This window comes from Schistocerca piceifrons, chromosome 7, assembly GCF_021461385.2.
Source record: "Schistocerca piceifrons isolate TAMUIC-IGC-003096 chromosome 7, iqSchPice1.1, whole genome shotgun sequence".
In the NCBI taxonomy this organism is placed as follows: domain Eukaryota; kingdom Metazoa; phylum Arthropoda; class Insecta; order Orthoptera; family Acrididae; genus Schistocerca; species Schistocerca piceifrons.
Window position 1 is genome coordinate 113,318,563 of NC_060144.1, and position 23,171 is coordinate 113,341,733.

The 23,171-nt window shown below is 40.2% G+C and overlaps 1 protein-coding gene across 2 annotated transcripts in view; it reads right to left on the reverse strand.

Moving 5' to 3' along the window:
* Positions 1-23,171, reverse strand: part of LOC124804668 (semaphorin-2A-like) — a 1,059,692-nt gene that overhangs the window by 60,074 nt on the left and 976,447 nt on the right. The gene's annotated exons all lie outside the window — the stretch shown is intronic.

Sequence of the window (23,171 nt, forward strand, 5' to 3'; positions counted from 1 at the left end):
AATATTCTGAACACGGTCATAGTAACGGAAAATATTTCGTTCTATCAGACTTATTTCAGGGAGGTTACACTCTCGGCATACTAGAAGGAACTAAGCAATCGACAGGTAACGTACAGAAAAGTGCCGTCTGTGTGGTGTTTACCAGCGGTCATTCGATACTGTCTTCGAGTAAGGAAACGAAGTTGCGAAGAGAAACCAGTTACGCGCTTCGCTGGCTGAAATAGAGTGCTTCTTGCTGTTCTGAAGTAATTTCCTGGCGCGATTTCGTTCCGGAGCCAATTACCGCAGTGCCGTTTGATTTCCGAGTCACGGACGGTACACTGCGCTGCGAGATTGGGGCCGAGCGGAAACTGCGTGCGACAGCGGAGTGGACCACCGCACGACGCCGTGTCTCGGCGGGCGCTGATTGTCTCATAGCCGACCAGAAGCTGTGGTAGCGCTACCGCCTCACCTCAGCCCAGCCTACCTCGCGGAAAACGACCGACTACGTTCCTCACGAAAGAGCAGTACACCATGGGATAAGATGGTGCTAACAGAGGAGAGGGGGTGAGTCGGAGGGAAGATGCCAATGGCGAGGGAGGTGTGAATTGACGACGGTAGTGCCGATGGTGTGGGAATAAGTCGCGATATGATGCAAAGGTAACAGAGACAACGAAGGCTGGATGCATTTTCTATACCTGTACATCAACGAACATATTCTGAAAACCACTTTGGGATGCGTGGCAAAGGATAGTTAGCATTGTAACACATGCTGGGGTTAATTTCCTTTCCAAAAGGTCAAAATAAAATGTTTTCCACCGGTTCATTAATATTTTATAAGTAAAACCACCTAGATCGCTACACAAACTGTCTATTTATTACGACGTTCTGGCATCAACCATCATCATATATCGACAGTTACGAGAGTCATTCCAAAAGAAATACACACATTTTTGTAAAAATACAGTTTTCACTCCGAATGCGTGAAAGTTTTACAGTGTGTAGATACATACTTCCCGCTTGTTTTCAAACTTAGTTCAACCTGTTCCCCTGAGTGGCGCCGTCACAGCATGTCTTCAAGATGGCTGCTACACTTGACGTTCGCCAGCCGAAGTGGCCGTGCGGTTAAAGGCGCTGCAGTCTGGAACCGCAAGACCGCTACGGTCGCAGGTTCGAATCCTGCCTCGGGCATGGATGTTCGTGATGTCCTTAGGTTAGTTAGGTTTAACTAGTTCTAAGTTCTAGGGGACTAATGACCTCAGCAGTTGAGTCCCATAGTGCTCAGAGCCATTTTTCTTTGTGTCATAGCCGGCCGAAGTGGCCGTGCGGTTAAAGGCGCTGCAGTCTGGAACCGCAAGACCGCTACGGTCGCAGGTTCGAATCCTGCCTCGGGCACGGATGTTTGTGATGTCCTTAGGTTAGTTAGGTTTAACTAGTTCTAAGTTCTAGGGGACTAATGACCTCAGCAGTTGAGTCCCATAGTGCTCAGAGCCATTTTTTTTCTTTGTGTCATAGAATTCCTGTGCTGTCAAAACGACAGTGAGAAACATCCACAAGAGGTTGAAAAAGCTGTATGGAGATGCTGCTGTCGATCGCAAGACAGTTAGTCGGTGGGCAAGCAGGTTACGTGATGAAATCGGGCACGGCAATATTGAGGATTGTCCTCGCAGCGGCAGGCCTCGTACTGCACACACACCAGACAATGTGCAGAGAGTTAACGAATTGGTGACTGCTGACAGACGCATCACAGTGAACGATTGATCACGCTACGTTTGGATGGGGGAAGGAAGCGTGTGCAGAATACTGAAAGTGTTGGTGTTAAAAAAAGTTTGTCCCAGGTGGGTTCCCAGGATGTTGACAGTGGCTCACAAAGAAACAAGAAAAACGGTATGCAGCGAACTTTTGGAACAGCACGAGAATGATGGAGATGAATTTCTTGGAAGAATTGTGACAGGTGATGAAACATGGATCCATCCTTTTTCACCACAGATGAAGTGACAATCAATGGAGTGGCATCATGCAAATTCACCCAAGAAAAACAAAGTTCAAAACCACACCTTCTGCTGGAAAAGTTATGGCTACTGTGTTTTTCGATTCCGAAGAACTCTTGCTTGTGGACATCATGCCAAGTGGAACCACCATAAATTTTGATGCATATGTGACGATACTGAAGAAACTTCAAGCTCGACTGTGTCGTGTTCGACCACATCGGCAAAAGCAGGATGTTTTGCTGTTGCACGACAATGCACGGCCACATGTCAGTAAAAAACTATGGAAGCGATCACAAAACTCGGATGGACAACACTGACACACCCGCCTTACAGTCGTGACCTGGCTCCAAGTGACTATCATCTCTTTGGGAAACTGAAAGACTCTTTTCGTGGAACAAGGTTTGAAGATGGTGACTTCCTTTTGCACGCTGCCAAACAGTGGCTCCAAAAGGTTGGTCCAGAATTTCACAGTGTGGGTATACAGGCGCTTGTTCCAAGATGGCATAAGGCAGTTGAGAGGAATGGAATTTATGTGGAGAAATGAAAATACTGTTCCTAAAGGATGTATCTACACACTGTAAAACTTTCAAACATGTAGAATGAAAGATGGACTTAAAACAAAATAGTGTGCATTTCTTTTGGGGTGACCCTTGCAAGATGAAAGGAACCAAAGGAGTGAAAGGTGTTTGTTACACAACAACGAAGTCCAAAAATTTAAGGCGGTAAAACACATATTTTAAGAGATTCGCTCACCAGATACTTTGAACTTGCGAAAGAATTTCGGCGTCAATAACAAGATCCATTCCTAACTAGGGGCAAGAGTGGAGGATGCAGCCTTCAAATTTTACTTTTATTTTGCTGCATCACACACCGATACCATCCTGCAGGCGTCATGCAGCTGACAACAGAACTGCAAGTTTCTGTCAAATGCTAACAGTGATCGTTCGGGATCCGGCAAAGCCAGCAGTGCGCGCCCGCACAGCCACACCTCGCACGGCTGTGGAGTAAGAGCGCCCTCCGTCGCTGCAGTACAGCGTGGCTGGCGGCAGCCACTCTGCCCACTCACATCTGGAGCCTCTTGGCTACGTGAAGCTACGCAGATGACGCCTAGTCGTGGATCCATCTCCATCTTTCGTACTTCAGAGAGTCTTCGTACACTTGGACAAACACAAGTCAAGTAAATTTTCTGTTCGTTGTGTCACCTTGTTCATTAATCATTTCCACGCCTGTGCAGTTTTTCTACAATGACGTTGTCACTCCACTCTGTAGCCCACTTCTACAAAGTCACAGATGTCACAGTTTGTTACTATTCAGTTTTTCTTTTCGACTTATAATTCCCTTCCAAAATATTTGAATTTAATATCAAATATTTTTTATAATATATTTTACAATTCGACATACTTAAGCGTATTTTTTGCCTAAGTTTTAGTACATAAAGCATAATTTTTACTTGTTATACACCAATAATTTTAAGAGCATGGACTACTTTTATAATCGCAAATTTCTGTTATTGTGAAATGCATTTAATACTACAGTTTCATGTGGCTGTGATACAGAACCAGTGAATACTTTTTGTTAAGTTTAGGTGAACTCCACATGGACTACATGTCCCATCTGAAAATTTTATGTGTTAAGTATGCAATAATACCTATTTAAATCGTATTTTACAATATGACTGTGTATATTTGTAACGTAAAATACGTTTCTCTTCTTACGAGTATAATTTTTTTAACCAGTCACTAGTTGATACCCTGTTTAAGTACAGGTTTTAGTACTCACAAAGAACTTAGTTTCTTAAGTCCAGTAATTTTTGGTGAGTGAACTTTTAAGTTATTTATAAACTCTTTAAATTTTTGGAGGCTGATGTTGTATAACAAATTCCTGTCACTCTTCACGTTTCTTTCATCTAAAACACAGATATATGATGATGGCAGATGATTAAGTGTGGTAATAAACACATTTTGTTTAGCAATGTAGATCGTTTTATTCATAAACTATTCATAATGACTGTGGACCCATATATTGTAGATTTGTTTCTTTTATTGACAGGTAATTAATATAGAACATGAACAACAAGGGTGCAAATGCACTTCCATGTACCATTCTTAAAGTTTCTTCTATTTATGTCTATAATCTCCATCCAAGAAAACAAGCTACAGCCTGCCTACCACAGAATACTCAATACACTCACAGATTTTGTTTTATGCTATACATAACAGTGACTCAGCTTATAAATATTGGTGTGGTATTGAGCTGAATCCTTTTGGAATTCAACAAATGCTGTAACCACCTATTTCCTGGAGCCATGGCTTTCAAAGTGTCGTGTGAGGATAGAATGAAACAACGTTTTTGGAATCTATACTGGTTGGTCTGGAAGAGATCATCCTGTTCAAGATACATCATTATATTTGAGCTAAGAATATCTTCGAGCATTCTACAACAGACAGATTTCAACAAGGTAAAAAGTAGCACAGAAACACTGTGTGATGAGGGAAGTGTTATGGTTGTTGCATAATAAAAATTGTGATGATAATTTAGTTTAATATAAAGACTTTGGTAACTAGTAATAAGACATTACGTTCGGCTATGAAGAATTGAATAACTTCATGTTCTGCTGAGCCACTCAACAAGTTGACATTTCCTGTAGCGATGATTTTAAAAGTCACTTGGGTAAGTAGTATTCATACAGGTATTAAAATAGTAGTCCATATTTTTAAAGGTTTAGTATAAATCGAAACAAGAAATATTGTCCAGTATACATGCTTATCTTAAGAGTTATGAGCACTTTTTCATCTTTGTTACTGTGAAACACATCTTTCTACTGGAGGCCCTTTGCTATATGGATCATCTACAGACTGCAGTAAACAAATGAGCAGACAATCCTCTGTTGTGTCCCTGGATACAGCATGCAGTAAACGTCTGTTTGTGTTGTTAGTGTAAACTTTATTCACAATTCTGGGTAAGTTGATTGCATATATCAGTTCCAATGAAACCAGTGTGTATTATAATAAGTTTGTTGAATGTTTTTACCAGCACAATGGAAGCCTATTATTCTGCATGGGAATACACAACCATGATCTTCTGTTATGATAGGGCAAATGGAAGGAACCATCAAAACATTTCCCTTGCAAAGTAACAGTCTTCCATGATGCTAGTTAGTGCAAGACTAAATCTATAATCCAAAAGCATTTCACAAATTAAAACATGAACTGGCTCTATAAAAAGTAATTTATGTGCTTCAGTTACCCACAATTATGAATACAGTTTATACTAACATCACTAACAACATGTTGTATCCATCAACAATAAGAGACATGTATCCTCATTTCTTTCCTGCATACTGTAACTAAGAGCTTGCAGTATCAGCCATGTGATTCCTAGCAGTAAGCCCATGTTTGCTGAACACTTTTGTCTTGTATTAGTGCAAGCTACAACCTCTCAAAATATATAATAGTTTTTAAGATGCTGTAGTTTATTGGTGGCAGCTATATGCAGCTGTGGTGACTTGAAACATATCCAGCCACACAATGACTGAGCTACTCATACCTTAGAGCTTAGAACAGAAATAGAGTGTATAGCAATAAAATAAGATAATTCACAATGGCTGGCTGAAAGTGAATATATATTCCCACTTGGTGCAGCCAAAACTGGCAAACTGAAGGGAAGCAAAAGAAATTAACAAAGTTGAAAACATTAGGAGTGATTTAATAGTCATTGCTGTTTTTTGATTCAATAATTATTTTGATTTCTTAATGCTTCTAATGAATCATAAGCTAGTTATGCAGCATATCACCTAATACTTGCACCACAAATATTGTGGAAATGGAAAGTGCTATTGATGTGTGTGTTTCACAGATGGATTGATAGTCAGCCAATTAAGAGGTTGTCTTAATACTTAGACATTGTAGTTTATGTGCAAACTTACATTTTTTTAAAATGGAACAATGCCTATTGACATTAACAAACCGAAAGCAGAGTAAATTAGAATGTCAGTGGTGTGCATTGCAAGATTCTAGTGTGAGTCTTTTACAATACACCTTATTTTGAAAAGTTCCCACACTGGTCCTTGTACAATACCTATGGTAGCACACACGAAAAAACAACACAAGTGCATACATCAGTTATGTGGATTTTGACCAGTAATGAGACAACTGACCATCACAGGTTGTGTTCAAAATGACCACCCAAAACATGGTTGAAGTTTGATATGGAACAACTGCTGTACGCAAGATAGCCTTGCAGTGGAGATACCCGAGCAAGTTGCATGCCATTGGGTTTAGTTGGCATATTCTTGTAGACAGTGTCTCTCAGATTTTCCCACAGAAAAAAGTCTACAGGTGTCAAATCCAGGGAACAGGCTGACCAATGTACAGGCCTTCTATGTACTACTTTGTGCACAAAGGACTGGGCAGCCATCATGTTTGTGCCACAGGTTCCTCCTAGTCTGCAGAGGCACGTCTCCCAGCATCTGTGGAAGATGGACTGTTAGGAGGATGTAATGCTTGTGTATGTTCAGTGCTCCATTCATGAAATAAAGGAAGTCATGGTTCACCATCCCACACCACACGTTTACATTCCATAGATGATGATATTTCACCTGATGCTGCCAGCAGGGATTGTCAGCAGACCAACAGTGCATGTTTCAGCAGTTTACCTGGCCGTGATTGGTAAATGTGTCTTCATCACTAAACAATATGTGTGATACATCTGTAGTATCCTGTCTTAATGCCGATGCACAGAAATTAACACGATTCTCATAATCCTCTACAAGCAGCTCTTGATGGAGAAAGATGTGATAGGGATGAATACATGACTTTGGAGAATGTACAGGATACTTGCCTGACTCATGCCACTTCCTGGTGCAATTGCATGGGAGCTAGGTCAGGATCAACTGTAACAGCAGTGAGAACATTATTTCCCCCTCTTCTGTGGTCACTTGTTTCCTTCTGTTACGTTGTCTAGGAATTACTTTACTACCTTCACATAACTAATTATAGAGGTTGATAAATAATTGTTAAGATGGTTAACCTCATTTGGGATTTCTTGCCGCGTACACTGTACAAGAAGGAACTGCATTCTTCCTACACTCTCCATACACAATGAGCATGTCGGCTTTTTCTGCACTGGTAAATCCCATCATCCATTCACAACCTACTCTTTGGACTGTCACACACTAATTAATTAGCAATTCACATGCACTCAAAGAACACACAAGCACATGGTAAGCAAACATAACAACATCATAAATATAATGACACAAACAAATGTTAGTGTGGAAACTTTCCGAAATATAATATCTCATAAATGACTTCCACTAAAATCCTACAACAAACACCACTGACATCCTAATGTACCCTTCTTTGAGTTTGTTAATGTCAATAGGCATTCTTGTATTTAAAAAATTGTATGTTTGCAAAAAAATACAATTTGTAAATTTAATTATAATCTGCTTATTGGCTAACAATGCACATTTCATTTCTGCAGTATTTGTGGTGCAAATTTTAGGTAATTCACCGTATATATATTCTCATTATAAAGTAATACTATATAAAATAACACCTTCCTTACTGCATTATTAGAGCTAAGATTAAAAAAACGATTACGCAGAGATTGATCAATATATAGACTTTATTGTGCAACCTGCTTAATACATATAAGAGGGCAGGTTTTCAGACAGCAATAAATAAATAAATGAAATGCTAATAGCTGCATGGAGGCAATAAATGGCTGCTTACCAGTGCCTGTAGTAACGATAGGATCATAAGGCAAGCCTCAAATGAAGTACTCTAATGCCATCATACTTCAGACAATGTTTGTCATGATTACACTGTCCATTAGGTGTTGCAGGGAGAAGTGAGTGAGTGACCTCTGTGGTGGATTGAGACTTTGGCACATTTCCTGAGTGTATTTCAGTTTAGTTTAAATCCTCACCTTTAAACGACAATGATGCTGAAGTTGCTAGACTTCACAGTGATAAAATTTATATATATATATATATATATATATATATATATATATATATATATATATATTCTCCCTCATTTTCCTTTCTTTTGAATTCAGGTGCATTTTTATTACAGATAAATCTGAGCGAAAAAGTAAATAGGAAAAACAGAAATATAAAAATAACACAAGAAGCAGATATAGTTTAAATAACAATAATAATTGTGAAATATTTGCAAATATTTTGGCAAAATTTTAAAGTACTCTGAACAAAGTCATAAATTGTAATGCCCCAATTTTTTTGGGAATCAAGAAGAACATATGCTGTTAACCACTGAAAAAATGAGAGAAACAATTAAAACTCTGGAAAATAACGAAGCCACTGGGGAAAATTGTATAACAGCTGAACTTACGTCAGCAAACAGTAAAGCAGAAGACTTATCAAAAGAATGGAGAGTCATCTTAATACACCTTCTTCATAAGACTTGTGACAAAAAAAGACTTGAATAACTTTAGACAGATATCCATCCCATCAACTGCCTATAAAATCTTTGCTGAACAGAACTGAGAAACCTGTCAACTGGTAAAGAAACGGATACTACAGGGGCCTTCGAGAAAGTGTATACAGCTCAGAGTATATATTCAATGCAAAATCTATAATCTGTCACAGATCACTCAATTTTGCAGACATTGTTATTATATTATTTGTAGATTTCTAGAAGGTAATCTAAACACTTTAGAATAAATACTTTTGTTAGACAAAGCATTAGCTTATCTTTGGTCCTCTTCAATTACGTGTTAGCAAAAAAATTGAACGAAAAAATAAAAGAACATCAAATATCACACACGAAAGTAAATGTAAATGCCGTGTGGCTAGGGTCTCCCGTCGGGTAGACCGTTCGCCTGGTGCAAGTCTTTCGAGTTGACGCCACTTCGGCGACTTGCGTGTCGATGGGGATGAAATGATGATAAAGGCAACACAACAACCAGTCCCGGAGCGGAGAAAATCTCCGACCCAGCCGGGAATCGAAACCGGGCCGTTAGGTATGACATTCCGTCGCGCTGACCACTCAGCTACCAGGGGCGGACACAAACAAAAATGAAAAGTAAGGGACAGTATATTGAAGTAAACTGCCTGGAATTTACAGACAGTTCTGTATATTACCATATTACCTGAGAATCTAGAAGAAGCAGATATACAACGTAATTCTTTGTAGCGGATAGGAAGTATAAGCAGCTTGAAGAATTTCTGGAGAGATTGATGAAGTAGGCTAGAAATGGTCCAAAAGTTAATTTATCTAAGAGAGATAATTCAAGAAAGTGGCGTAGAGAAATAAATGAAAGGACATAGGAAATGGAAAGTGCTTGTGAAATAATGAACAAAATATACAATAAAAACTGCGTATCTAGAAATGTGAAAATAATGCATTACAGCATGGTTGTGAGGCCAAACTGCTTCTACACAAATGAGTGCCTAGTACTGAATTATGAATCAGACAAACTTGAAATATTAGACAGAAGATTTGTGAGGAATATTTCTGATCAAATAAGAAGCAAAGAACACTGAAAATTAAGTAGCAATAATGAAATATAGAAGGAAAAGAAACAAACAGTAAAGGAAATATGACTGTCTTTTTTTTTTACATTTGTTCAAGATGAACAACAGTAAGTTGACTAAACAGATCTTTATCTCTCAGTGGGAAAAAAATTAACGAGTTGCATCCATGAATTAAAAAGACTTTAGAAATACATAACATAATAACAGAAGAAGTAGCAGCAATAGAGATTTTCAGAGGCTAAATGTCAAATTTGAAGTGGTCTCTAGTTGGTAAAAATGGAAGCAAAACGTATTCAACGTTTTGTAGCGAAATCCTTAGCAACTTGACGTCCACTTCATCTTCCAACTCCAAGGAAGATAGTAGAATTTTTCAAAGGTTAGCGAAGTACCGCTCAGTACTGCCGTTTTTTCATTTCTGTACCAGCATCGTTACGTTACTCTTAACATCAGTAACATGTCGATAGTACGAATCGAATCTCTCAGTTGAGCTACTAAGGAATATATCACCGACCCACACTGTGGTTCAGTTTCGCTCCATTTATTTATTCACAAAAAAATGGCTCTGAGCACTATGGGACTTAACAGCTGTGGTCATCAGTTCCCTAGAACTTAGAACTACTTAAACCTAACTAACCTAAGGACATCACACACATCCATGCCCGAGGCAGGATTTGAACCTGCGACCGTAGCAGTCGCGCGGTTCCGGACTGCGCGCCTAGAACCGCTAGACCACCGCGGCCGGCTATTTATTCACAGTAAGTTCGTAAAAAATGAGAGGCTTATGGATACTAAAACCTTCAACGTTTGATATCCGATACTGACGACAACTTGTTGTTTACCTCATTCCTTAGTTATTGCCTGCTGAAGTAGATTTCTTAGCAATCTGATAGCCAGATAACCAATAATGTAGATTTTGGAAATCTTTGTCCCCACAAAGATTGGAAACATGCTCCGTGATTCTTATCTTATTCCTCCCTGCGTGACAGTTGGCCATGTGTCCTTCAGTGACCGTTGACGCTCTTGGTTACATGTTTTCTTTCTGATGCTGATAGGTCTTCCGTCTTCTTCGACATTCCTTACAGTCTATCACATAAGTATTTCGTCCCGCTGATGCGGTACATCATATTCATGCATCTTTCAGGAGTATCGATCGTCTTCCAAGTTCCAAAATGTGTATCATACTATCGTCGGTCAGTGCAAAGCTTTCGCAAGACTTTGTCGATTTTTCTGAAAACAGCACTAAGTTGTCTACATGTGCATCCAGACAAATTTCACTGTCAAACACTACACGTTAACTGACGTAATATAAGCAGTTAGTAAGAAATTCAGCAGAAGGAAAGATGGAAGAAAGAAAGAAAGACGACACGATTCTGATTTTCAACTGTGGAAGGTCCTGAGATATCACACAGATACTACTTACGACGTATAACTAACTTCGGGTGTAACCCCAAAGAAGTGATAGAGAATGACTACTGTTCACATTATACACTGGTGCGCTACACTTCGCATGCCGAGTCACTGCCAAGTAAGATGGCTCGATGAAACATGGACCACAGATAGAAAGAACTGCTTGAGTATAGTGCAGCAGATAACTGAAAGAAACAAGCAATGAGACGAACTGAAATGGCACCCTCATTCAAAGACAATAATTACGCTGAAGTCACCGCGATTTATGTTTCTCTCCTGAACATTGTAAAAGGCGGGACGTGGTTCTTAATTGGACTGTGATCACCAGGAGCGGCAATATCTGCTCTACAACGTGCTCCAATGCTGGCCACAAGAGTGATGAGGGCGGTCCATTCGTCCACCAACGAGTTTCATAACTGATTGATGGCCGTTGATTCTCGCTTCCCACGCCCGGGTTCCCGGGTTCGATTCCCGGCGGGGTCAGGGATTTTCTCTGCCTCGTGATGACTGGGTGTTGTGTGATGTCCTTAGGTTAGTTAAGTTTAAGTAGTTCTAAGTTCTAGGGGACTGATGACCACAGCTGTTAAGTCCCATAGTGCTCAGAGCCATTTGAACCATTTGATGGCTGTTGATGGAAGTGGACGTGCTGCAATACGTCTCAATGACTCATCCCACACCGTCTTGATAGGACTTAAGGGGCTCCGGAAAGGCTCAAAATCATGAAAAGTTCAATTTTTACTTTTCTGTGTTTTCTGAATCTGCAGACTATTACCTTTTAATAGATATATAATTTATTCAATACCAAAGACTACAACTATTTTTAAATTTTTTTTGAAATGTGTTCTACATGGGCTTGACCCACTGAGGCGCTGTTAAACTGCTGTCAAATGGTGTTATTATTAACGTCCGTGTTCATCAGGTACATTTTAGTGATGTGAGATAAAGTATGTGTTGTGGCTAACCTGTGATGGTTCAATATATATCGCTGGTGTGATTGTCGATTGTTTCATGTTTATTTACTCTGTCGTTATCTCGAAAATATTCGTAATTAATTCTGTTTCTTGAGTCTCTGTTTTGTTGAAGTATAATAATGAGTAAAAGTAAAGTTATTAGAAATCCTCTGAAGGCTTTTAAGAAAAGGAGAAATGTTGGAAAGCCAAAGGTATGTGTTATTACTGTAAACAATAAAGACGATAACCAAGTGAGTGAACCTAACCTCTCAAGTACACCTGCCCATAGCAGTCAAAGTGGGAAAGAAAATACTTCACAGAAGAAGCTTGGTTCAATGAGTGAAAACTATGAATGTTTTATGGGCGAATCGGATGTGAATGAAATATTTGATATGTCGGTTCTCAAAGGAATTTTTTCAAACTGTGTAAGATGTATTCATTGTAATGAAGTTGGTCTGCAACTCTCCATAATAAAGCACGTAGGACTTGCTAGTGAAATACAACTGAAATGTGATAAGTGTTCATACATGACCACCTTTTGGAACAGTGTTGCAGTAACTGCAACTGAAGAAAATGGTAGCAAAATCTACGAACACAACATTAGATTTGTTTATTCCTTGCGTTCAGTTGGTAAGGGTGCTACTGCAGGTGCAATTTTCTGTGGCATCATGAATCTTCCAAATCCCCCAACCAAGTTTACGACCTATAATAAATTAATAGGGTCTAATGTAGAAGATGTCTGTATAGAATCTATGAAGAACGCTGTGGAAGAGGCAGTAATGGAAAATAATGGTCACAGAGATTTGACTGCAGCGTTCGATGGTACCTGGCATAAACGGGGACACACATCTCTTCATGGTGTAGTATATGCCACCAGTATGTATACAGGGACAGTTTTAGATGTAGCAGTAATATCAAAGTATTGTAGATGTCCACAAAAATATAAAGGTACACATGAAAATAGATGCAAAGCTAACTATAGTGGCAGTAGTGGAGGAATGGAAGTGGCTGGTGTTGCCAGTATATTCCAGCGTTCTGAGGCGTGTGATAAAGTGCGATATGTTAATTACCTTGGTGACGGTGATTCTAAAAGTTTCAAACATGTTCAAGGACTGATGCCCAATGGTGATGATGTTGTAGTGCAGAAATTTGAGTGTATTAGACACGTACAGAAGCGAATGGGAACAAGACTTCGGCGACTGAAAGCTTCGTACAAAAAACAAAAACTCTGTGATGGTAAAGGGTTGGATGGGAAGGGAAGGTTAACTGACAGTGTAATTGACAAAATACAGAACTATTATGGAATGGCTATTAGGCAAAATACACAAAGTGTCGACGAAATGAAGAAGGCTGTTTGGGCTCTTTTTTTTCATACTTCTTCAACCGATGAAAATCCCCAACATAGCTTGTGTCCCAAAGAAGAAGACATTTGGTGTAAATATAACAAAGGATTGCTAACTGGTGAAGTGTACACTCATAAGCATAGTCTGCCTCATGCAATAATGGAGGTGATAAAACCTATTTTCAGAGACTTAGCAGCACCTGAACTGTTGAAAAAGTGTATTCACGGAAAAACTCAAAACCCCAATGAAAGTGTAAATAGTGTTATATGGTCGAGAATCCCCAAGACTGTATTTGTTGGAATAGAAACACTTCACTTTGGTGTGTATGATGCTGTTGCGACTTTCAATGATGGCAACATTGTAAGGTGCAAGGTATTTAGAAATATGGGAATGAAGATAGGTTCTAACATGGTACGAGCGATGCTTGCTTTAGACAAGGAACGCCTTCGGGCTGCAGACAGGGCTGTAAAGAGTCTAGAAATACAAGCAAGAGTAAACAGGAGGAGGAACAAGAGGAAGCTGGAGGAGGAGTTTGCAGAGGATGAAGATAATCCATCCTATGGACCTGGAATGCACTAAAAAGTTAATCCAATCTTTGTCGCTCGATTTCCAAAACTTTTATTTTCTCATACTAATTACATGTTTTCTAAGGATCTACCAAACATATTTGTTTCAAACTTTCAGTAAATGTTACACAGTACCTTCTGCATAATTTAACACAGCCTTTTTCCAAAAAACTGTATATTTTTGAATATATAAATATAAAATTGCAAAAAAATGTTGTGAATTTTCATTACAATTGAAAAAAATCGTCTTTAATAACTGAACTAAAATTTTGTAAAATCCCTGTGTTAAGTTGTAGCCCATATTCCAATAAATAATCTGTAAAAAGTTCAACTTCCTACCTCAAATATTTTGTGAGGAAAGATGTAATTTATAAGCGTTATTTTAACATTGCAAGTATAGGGCGTTCCGGAGCCCCTTAAGTCGGGGAAACGGACAAGCCAGGCAATTCACCGCATATCCTCTCGTTCCAAAAGCTCCTCCATCTGTACAGTACTATGTGGTCGTGCATTGTCCCAAAAAATGAGGTCATTAATTTATAGAATGCCATTCTATGCTAAATATTAAACTAGCAGCATACCATGTTTTATCGTTTTGAACTCCCCACATGGCTTCATATTTATTCCTAGAGTAGAATATAAACTGTCAGTTGTACAGTTTCTTTGCCTCATAGACAACCATGTTAATTTTTTCACATTTTGAAATAGTCATGAAATTTATTGTCCTTTATTCCGGAGTAAGCTACACAAGAAACTCTCTCTTTTTTTGTTGCAAGTAATTTGTATTACATCCTAGTAGCTTTTTGCAGTGATGTGTAGATGTAAACGTGTTGGAAATGCTACATAACAACATTGCAGAGCACGAATTAAAAAAAAAAAATCTGTCAAAAATTTTATGGTACTTCGAGCTGTGGAGTCTAATTTTGAAATGACTCAAAAGCCAAGAACTGCTTCCTTATTTGCATCCTTTATCTGTGTGCTCTAAGTACAACTCAGTATGTCCTCTCAACAACATGCAGCACGGGCGGCACGGCTACACATGGTCACGTGATGCCCCACCAGAAATACGACGAAAGGCGTATGAGCAGAGCAAGCACCAAGCACGGGCTGCCTACGTCATCGTAGCTGCGCATGCGCAGTTCAGCCTGTTGTCTGGCGCATTCTGGTAACTGCTCAAACGAACCTTACATGTTCCCACTTCCCGCCATATGAGGGCACGTAATGCGCCCAGGAAAAACTGTAGAACACGATCGTTTCCGTGGTCCAGGCCTTATGGTGTGCCGTGGCATATGTTGCACGGGTGTGCTCACCTCCAAATCTTCGAACACGATACACTCACTGGTCAACGCTATTGTGACACTGCACTCCCTCACCATGTGCGTCTTTTCAGGGGTGCACGTGTAATCTGCCCTGACTTCATTTTTACGGACAACAGCGCTGGCAAAGTTGGTTTTGGAATCAGAGGATATTCGGACTCACTTAAATCCCATCGAGTACGTTTGGGATGCGTTGGGGGAACCTATTTCAGCACGTCCATTCCACCAGTGACCGTCGAGCAACTGGTAACCGCTCTGGTAGAGGAATGGTATGCCCTGTCAGAAGAACTCCTTACCTATCTTGCGGCCACCACGGGAGCACATTGCAGACCATGCACTGCCATGACACATCCTATGGAGAGTCATGTCCCGCCTTTTGTAATGACCAGGGCAGTGGCGGCTGTTGTGTAAGAATACGTGAAACCTAAGTTTTGACACCTTGCGGATTTGTTGGTTATTTTTCTTTGAATGCTGTTCAACGTAATGTAAATATGGTAATCTGAAATACGGGGCATTAAATCTGCCACGCTGTGCAACATAGCTCCTCTAGACTCGGTGAAACTTGGCATTACGTTCGCGACCACACCTTCACTTGCGCACGTTTTAAGGAGCTTCTGCGCATGCCCAACTGTAGTGACGTAATTGCCTTACGGGCCAAATACATACGGATTTGATAAACAATGTGCTGATGGCCAATCAACAACAAGTTTACGTTAATGCCGTGAGGTGGAAGCACACTGCAATAGACGTATCCTGGTTCTCTTGGCAGATATGCCAATTTACTCACTATATAGCAAAAATTATATTGGACGTCAGTATTTGTTGTAGTTACGCTCATAGAAAAACCTATTTGTGGGATTCTGAATGAGATACAGTATATTAAGCTTTGCATTTCATCATACAGTAATACATTTGAGGCACTGAGTACCATAACCACATCATCGTCCATTGTGAGATTGTAGCATTGATTCATGCTTCTGCCATCTGCGGATCTTATGGTGTGTCAGGTTTATCTGCACTGCAGGTCGACATTGAGCGTATATGTGAACACTCATGGAAAATTGTCTCATTGATGTATCTGCAATTCGCTTAAACATGGAGGGTCGAAGATGATGTGCTTATGGCCCTTATGGCTCTCAGCGCCTCATTTGTATTCCAGTCAAGTGACTTTGTTGGTAGATAGTACAACTTGAATTTAATACTTTCTGCAAAAGGCAGTTTGTGACTGGAGTTGGTTGTTTACTGTGCAGGAATCAGCTTTCCTGTACAGTGTCAACATGAAATCTGATGCACCTGTATTAAGCGCTAACAGAAAAGAAAATTACAAGTAAAACTTAGCTGCAAAGGAAGTAGCCCCCCCCCCCCCCCCCCAGACCAGATCCGTTGTCTGAGAAAGTGACGAAATCAAATAAGTGTGGTTACATGCAAACACTTAACAAAGAAGTGTATATTAAGGGAATGATCTGTGGGAGCAACGTAATAATGTCTGATTTTCAGCCCAGAAGTTAATTAGTTACGTAATACATGTATTGTGGATGTTATACGTTTGTCCGAAAAAAACAGAAAGCTCGAAAATTCCCTCTTACACAAAAATGCGTAACGGAGATTAGTGAAAGCTTATACATTATTTCGTTCGTGCCATAAACTGTACCTAATTAGCTACAGAATTTCACAAAAACATTTCTTCCTTTTTTCATTATTGACAGCGGCTGAAGTTGTATAAATATGTTGATAAGCATCACTGTTATACAGCATAGGATATTAATTTCGTTTTGTCCTATTCATCTGGACTTAAAAATTTGTTAAGACCCAGAATTTATACCTACGATATGTCACTGGACCAGGGGACCATCATGAATCTCGGTGGCTTCAGTGTAGTATTGTCTTTGAATAAAAATGTGGTTACTGTTTTTTTCATTTACCTTCTTTACCATACTGTAGCAGATCTTTCTACGTATGGTCCAGGTTAGGTAGACTCTTGTTACTTGGCTGTGACACATCACGCGGAAGTTACTTTCGTCCTTGCGTTTTGCACACCAATGTATTACCTAATGTCTCAGAGTCCGAAGCTCTATGAAGCCGTTCGACGATACAGAGAAATAGCAAAGATGGAAAATTGTAGCGAAATGTAGGAAGACTCATAGAAAATCGCCGTTTTGTGCACGAACTGTCAGTTGAACTTCAACACAAACAAATGTACGGCACTCCGCATAAATAGACGGGAAGACCCGCATTTTATGGTTACACGATTGTCGGATAACCACTGGGAGCAGTCACATCACCGTTGAATATCTGCAAGTTTGGGTAAGAAGAGGTTTAAAAGGGAACTACCATATAAAAGTAATCGCAGATAAAATAGTTTTCAGGCTGACAAAAGAATGGTCCAATCTTGATTGACGAAACATACCCTTAAATTTTTCTCGCAGGCAGAATACACCGTAAGAAATGCGCTATCAAAGTTTTATTTGCTAAGGCGTACTGCAAGTATTTTTAAAGTAACGTTGAAGTTACTCATTTTTTCTGCATGAAGAACCGCTTATTAACAGCTGTTAGTACAGCCCTTTCTGCCTAGCGCACGAATCGGCGAATGAGTAGATACCCATTAATACATTCAGGTACCACACGGTAATTAGTAATTTTATTTCGACAGAGGCAGAATGGAGTAAGAAATGGCAGTGGTCGGTGTTCTGCATATTTTGCTGTATACCAGGGGGCCAGCTGCCATTGTTAGTTCATTACTTGAAGAAAGCTGAGATTTTTTGCCACAGTTCATTTCGTGTTGCTAATAAACGAAGTGACCGCCAGCTTGCATTTAAGCAGTGGGTTTGGCAGCGGCAACCTCCCATAACGATAATGATAAAAAATATGAAGGAAGCTGAGACTTTGTTGACACGTTTTACGTTGTAAATCGAACGGGAAAAAGTAGTCATCTGACTATGTTGTGGGGTATCGTACGTAAGTTTCAAGCGTAAACGTGCGAAAAATATGCCCAAGATAAATGATGCTATGAAAAACTGAAATTTGGCTAAGTGATAGTTAACTAAAAAAGTTTAATGAAAAAAATAATTAGCTGCGTTTTTTGCAGTGGAAAAGTGCTCAACCGACAACTGAAAGATACGGCGCATCGCTATGCCATACGAGCCATAAGGGAAACCCGTGTCCACATTTTGCACGGCGCCTCTGGCCGTTAGCCTCTCTCTCTCTCTCTCTCTCTCTCTCTCTCGCTCTCGCTTTTCCTCACACAAGCGTCTCGTCTGCTCCGAAATCACTGTGGCCGAGACCAGTGCTGCTTAGAGAAGTCTAGTGTTGAAAGTTTTTGTATATTTTGCTCCAAAACGTATGGCTCTCCATGCCTTTACTGGATGCGACTATAAGCTTTCCATTTTTCAAGAAATGGAAGAGCCGTTCACAACAATTACCGCAACACTCCGCAGTGTACCTCGATAATTTCATTAAACTAAGTGACGTAGCTGACTGAGTGTTGGAGAGTACGTTTCAAACAATGGAAGAATATGTTTGTCGACTTGACGATTAAAATAAAAATAGCATTGTTAACGAAGCAAGAGTCGCTATGTTTTTGAAAACGTACGTCTTGCAAAACGACAACATAGGTCGTCTGCCAACAAAAAATATTGACAGGTCCGCACTGCCACCTTGCAAAATCGAACTGCAGAAGCATTTGCTTCGAATGAGCACATCGCTAATATTCGTGCCCATGCGCATATTGCTCTTGCAACTGAACTGCACCCGACAGATTACATCTGGAAAGAACAAAACAAATTTTTGTTTAAATGGTTACGCGGCGAACAGCTACCCTCTTCGCTTAAGAATATTACCATCGAAGAAGAGCACAAAGTACTGCAGGTTAGAATTCTTCTACTCTCTGCTAATATTTCCTTATTTAAATGTAATTTTTTGCTTATTGTGTTCAGTTTTTTTAAAAAAAAATGTTACAAGATAACGTATACTCCTCAGCCGTTGTAGTGAAAAAAAAAATGATGTGTGACGAGGGCCTCCCGTCGGGTAGACCGCTCGCCTGGTGCAAGTCTTGCGATTTGACGCCACTTCGGCGACTTGCGCGTCGATGGGGATGAAATGATGATGATTAGGACAACACAACACCCAGTCGCTGAGCCGAGAAAATCTCCGACCCAGCCGGGAATCGAACCCGGGCCCTTAGGACTGACAGTCTGTCGCGCGGACCACTCAGCTACCGGGGGCACACCGTAGTGAAAAATAAAAGAAAACGCCCCTGCGCACATAGCGTCGAGCACTTTTCCATCGCACAAAACTCAGTGCACTATTTTCTCATTAAACTCTTTAAAGTTAACTATCACCGAGCCAAATTTCAGCTTTGATAGCATCATTTTACCCAGGCATATTTTTCTCGTGTTTACACTAGAAGCTGACACGTAGTACCCCACAACAATGTCAGATGACTACTATTTTTCCATTTGTTTACAACGTAACAAATGTATAAACAAAATCTCAGCTTTCTTCATATTTTTTATTATTATTATTATTATGCTTGTGTGGGAGGCTGTCGCTGCTACACGCGCCTCAAAACGGTTCAAATGGCTCTAAGCACTATGGGACTTAACATCTGAGGTCATCAGTCCCCTAGAACTAAGAACTACTTAAGCTTATCTAACCTAAGAACATCACACACATCCATGCCCGAGGCAGGATTCGAACCTGCGACCGTAGCGGTCATGCGCTTCCAGACTGTAGCGCCTAGAAACGCTCGGCCACTCCGGCCGGTGTACTTCACACACATCCATGCCCGAGGCAGGATTCGAACCTGCGACTCTAGCAACAGCGCGGTTCCGGAGTGAAGCGCCTAGAACCACTCGGCAACAGCAGCCGGCTCACGCGCCTAAAATACGTAAACTGAGGTCCACTCCGTTTACTAGCATTAGTAAATAAAGTATAGCAAAGAATTGTAGTTTCCCTAGTTTTGGTCATTAAAGGTGGCAGCTGGTTCCCAGACTATGACGCAGCCGTGTCCAGAACATGTAGCGCCAAGTCCAAAGTGCAGACACGTGAATTTTAAGCACCTAAATCATACAAAAATGTCTCAAATCATCAATTTTCTGAATCAATTGCAGTTCATATCGACAGTTATCAGTTTGGATTCCGTAGAAACACTGGAACACGTGAGGCAATACTGACCTTACGACTTATCTTAGAAGAAAGATTAAGGAAAGGCAAACCTACGTTTCTAGCATTTGTAGACTTAGAGAAAGCTTTTGACAATGTTGACTGGAACACTCTCTTTCATATTCTAAAGGTGGCAGGGGTAAAACACAGGGAGCGAAAGGCTATTTACAATTTGTACAGAATGCAGATGGCAGTTATAAGAGTCGAGGGACATGAAAGGGAAGCAGTGGTTGAGAAGGGAGTAAGACAGGGTTGTAGCCTCTCCCCGATGTTATTCAATCTGTATATTGAGCAAGCAGTAAAGGAAACAAAAGAAAAATTCGGAGTAGGTATTAAAATCCATGGAGAAGAAATAAAAACTTTGAGGTTCGCCGATGACAGTGTAATTCTGTCAGAGACAGCAAAGGACTTGGAAGAGCAGTTGAACGGAATGGACAGTGTCTTGAAAGGAGGATATAAGATGAACATCAACAAAAGCAAAACGAGGATAATGGAATATAGTCGAATTAAGTCGGGTGATGCTGAGGAAATTAGATTAGGAAATGAGACACTTAAAGTAGCAAAGGAGTTTTGCTATTAGGGGAGCAACATAACTGATGATGGTCGAAGTAAAGAGGATATAAAATGTAGACTAGCAATGGCAAGGAAAGCGTTTCTGAAGAAGAGAAATTTTTTAACATCGAGTGTAGATTTAAGTGTCAGGAAGTCATTTCTGAAAGTATTTGTATGGATTGTAGCCATGTATGGAAGTGAAACATGGACGATAAATAGTTTGGACAAGAAGAGAATAGAAGCTTTCGAAATGTGGTGCTACAGAAGAATGCTGAAGATTAGATGGGTAGATCACATAACTAATGAGGAAGTATTGAATAAAATTGGGGAGAAGAGAAGTTTGTGGCACAACTTGACCAGAAGAAGGGATCGGTTGGTAGGACATGTTCTGAGGCATCAAGGGATCACCAATTTAGTATTAGAGGGCAGCGTGGAGGGTAAAAATCGTAGAGGGAGACCAAGAGATGAATACACTAAGCAGATTCAGAAGTATGTAGGTTGCAGTAGGTACTGGGAGATGAAGAAGCTTGCACAGGATAGAGTAGCATGGAGAGCTGCATCAAACCAGTCTCAGGACTGAAGACCACAACAACAACAACATCGACAGTTAAACTGTTGCAGATGTGACTAGCAGAGGACAGGAAATCGAGGCAGTGTATGATGTTACATTACAGACGACTACCTTCAATCGGTCTTTAATTTGTTAATATTGAATATTTTGTAACAGTTCCTGTGGTATACTGAGATACCAATTGGAACCAGATGTCCTGTGGATGTTCGTCCGCAGCAGGAACATCACTGCGCGCAAACCCATCACGCTGCCCGCGAAGATCACGCCCCTTGGAGCGAATTCCAGGACGAGAGACGCGCGCTGAAGTAACCGTGCTCGAGCAGAATTAGTCAGCTGCAAGTTGTAAGTCAGCTCGTGGCTTCCTAGGGAGTTCCTGCAGAACTTTCTTTGTGTCTCCGAGTTGTCGAGTGGGACAAAAACAGTGGCCGAGAGATAGACAGTGGTTTAGTACCCAGTAGAAATACAACAATGAATAAATTTATCGTGTACGGACAGAGACCGCCTGCCTAGAGACTGAACTGAGTGCTGTCAGTTTGGAACTGTTGTTCGAATAGCACATCAAGACAGCAGAGTAACTGTCTTCCGACTTTTATTCGAAAAACATTATTCAGTTTGTGTTCATGGAGCTGTAGGCAACGCAGAACAGATAGGCTAAACTTGCATTCAACAATTTCTGTAGCCGGCATTATCAAAGCTGAGTGGTACATATTTTACTATTCACTGTTGTGTGCTACCATCAATTTGTGCGTGCTGCCGCTTGCGTCCTAGCGGGACACGTGTGTTATTCTTTTTCAGTGGCAGCGAGATATACATCAGAGTTGACGTTTGAATAATGTACGAGTATATTCTGATAACAATCAAGCAGCCCCTTGCGTCACAAAATTTCGAAGTGTCTCTTTAATGACGAAAACAAATGCTTTCCTTATACCAACCACACCAGATTAAAAAAAATTAATACATTCAGGTACTTCACAGTAATTAATAATTTTATTTAGACAGAGGTAGAATGGAGTAAGAAATGTTCGTGATCGTTGTTCTGGATATTTTGCTACGTACCAGGAATATTCACATTCGTAAAATGTGATGGAAACTGACAATGCAGAAATTACTGTAGTTTAAAAGTACTATTCCGCTCATAAACCTGAAATGACAAAGAGCTAACGAAAATTATGTTTGCTGACAATTTTCTGAAAAATGTTTCAGACTTTTGAAAAAATTTTTACATAGAGAGGCTGAATTGGTTCTGGGTGGAATCCGAATTATATTAAGTCTTTTCGTCGTCCTCCTAAAGACGAGGTGTCGTCACGTCCAGACCAAGAGTGCAACAAAAGCGATGGATTATTTTCTGCTAATGACTAGAAGGCGTTTCGGACGTAACATTTAAAATTATTCTCTTCCATTTTCCCAGATTTTACAATGCTGATTGCAAGATTTTTGCAAGTAAACCGACATTTTTTTAAAAATTTTTGGTCCTAATTTGCCTTGATGTTCTTGAAGACAGATTTAAAGCTATGGAAACAGTAATCTACTAATACGAGAGTGAGTCAAATGAAAACATTAAATATTTTTTTAAATATTATTTATTGTGCAGAAGTGGTATAAACCTGTATTACTGTTCAACATAATATCCCCCACGCTCAAGGCAAGTCCCACAGCGCTTACAAAGTGCATAAATTCCTTTAGAAAAAAATTCTTGTGGTAGTCCGCGCAACAACTCATGCGCCGCGTGGTGTACCTCTTCATCAGAACGGAACTTCTTTCCTCCCATTGCGTCTCTGAGTGGTCCAAACATATGGAAATCACTTGTGGCAAGGTCTGGTGAGTATAGTGGATGAGGA